The following is a 2,214-nucleotide window of genomic DNA, read 5'->3' on the forward strand; positions in this document are numbered from 1 at the left end:
TGAGCTGTTACATGCGCGTCTTCTACAGCTGACATTGAATAAACCCCTCTGGCCCCCTGTGAGCCCCCAGTTACATTTCTCATTGTTATAGTGTTGCTGCTGCACTAGGGGGTTCTATGGAAAGTGTTGTGAGTATCCCAAAGTCATGTGTGAGTCAGCGTTCTTTACCTGTTAAAGTGCCCCAGTTCCCCTTCTGTGTTTGAAAACTTGTTCTAGTGACTCCACAGAGAAATTTTTTTCCAGGATTCATTATACCTGAATATATGCCTGTTTTTCTTCAAAGATTCTGCATTTAAAAATGAGCTTAAGCAAACCACATTTTAAAAATAATTGAAGAATTTGTAAATGTATAGCTAGTTGAATATTGATGGGAGACCAAAAGATTTTCAAACCTCCTCTTCTTGAAATTATGTGCTTTTAATTTTTCACTTCACTAAATTTATTTCCCTCAATAGATTTTCAGAGTATTTCTCATCTTTCAAAAATATAATCTTGACTTTTCTTTTTGAGTAAAAAAAAAATGTTATGTGTATTAGCAAAGACCTTTTTCTCCCTAAATTCGAGGCTATATATATTCATTTTACCAACCCCATATTTAGTACTGACTCTTTGAATGTTGTAACAATCTAATTAGCAGCACCTGCCCTTCTTCATGAGTCAACTGGTCAGGGGTTTGGGCGTCAGGCCCAGCACCCCTCCCACCACGAGCCCCTCCTCTTTCACCATCAAGAAGACAAACGTGTAATCAGACAGTCCTAGTGTCCCTGTACAATCATGGCGTTTGACATCTGTGTAAACTAGTGCATGCTAAGCTGTACTGTGATCTGAGAACTGTAACTGTTAAAACTGTGACAAAATTACATGTCTTCTAGTGATGTGTTGACGGTGCATATAGAAACGTGAATTCTGTACACATTCCATTTCTCTCAAACAAAGATCAAAAGTATATGTGTTCTCTGTTCCATTGGAAACCAGCAGTCATACGTTTATGTCCTGATCTCGTCACTGTCCTCTGCCCTGTTCAATGTAAATGGTGATGTGTTTTGTGTGTTCATCTCTGGGCGCACTCTCATTATTTCAAAACAGGTTCTCCCTGCAGGTTCTCAAAGCACTGTGTACTTTCATGTTGTTGATAACTGTAGATTTCTAAACACTTAGGGAACAGTGTGTAGTCGCACGTACAGTGGGAAAGAGCAGTTATAGAGTCATCCTGTATTTTGTACATTAACTTCAAGTAAATTTTTGTGAACATGCCTTACATATGTGTAGTAACATTCCAAATAAAGAGCATTAAAAAAAGAATAGCAGCTTACTGACATTTTGTTCATTGTTTTTTAAAATTCAGGCCTGTGTGGTACGCAACACAGTTTCCAAGGAGCTGCTTGTAGCAGTCTGGTGCTTACCCTACAGCGCCACACTGGGTCTCCTTATAATGAGTCTTTATAACCCCTACATTCATTAAAAGATGACGTCATATGGAAAAAAGAACCATTTTAAATCTGAAGAACCTACCTCACGGTCTTGAACCATTTTAGAACCTGAGTTAACATTATTTTATCCCCCAAAAGGGTTTCTAAGTTCAAGTTCCTTCACTGTTCTCTGAAATAGACTGTTTAAATCTGTGAATACAAAGTTTATACAGGGATGAAAGAGTTTACCGTGTTAGGCTAAAGAAAAGATTTTTCATGTGAAGATAATCAACAATATCAATTTTCTTGGAGATACATGTAGGTTCCTGGCCTATTGAAGCTGACCAATAGGACTCTCCCCTGTTAGATGACCTTCTGATACAGAGAACACTAAAAGATTATTGAATAAAATCTTAAAATATTTATATTCAAGTCTTTTCCAAGTATTTCTAGTAAATATTTTTCATCTGATGGGGCACCATAATTCAATATAACGGATACTTTAGAGTGATGACTACTCCTGAGACTTTAATTGTTTTTTTTTCCTATTAAACTGCCTATGAAAAATGTTGTTGTTGTTTTTAGGTGCCATCGAGCAGGTACCGACTCATAGCAAACCCGTGTACAACAGAACAAAACACTGCCCGGTTCTGGGCCAACCTCATAATTGTTGACACACTTGAGCCCATTGATGCTGCCACTTTGCCAACCCATCACGCTGGGGATCTTCCTCTTTTTCTCTGACCCTCCATCTTACCAAACATGATATCCTTCTCCAGCGACTGGGCCCTCCTGACAATATGTC

The sequence above is a fragment of the Chrysochloris asiatica genome, unplaced genomic scaffold, assembly GCF_000296735.1.
Source record: "Chrysochloris asiatica unplaced genomic scaffold, ChrAsi1.0 scaffold00049, whole genome shotgun sequence".
Classification (NCBI taxonomy): Eukaryota; Metazoa; Chordata; class Mammalia; order Afrosoricida; family Chrysochloridae; genus Chrysochloris; species Chrysochloris asiatica.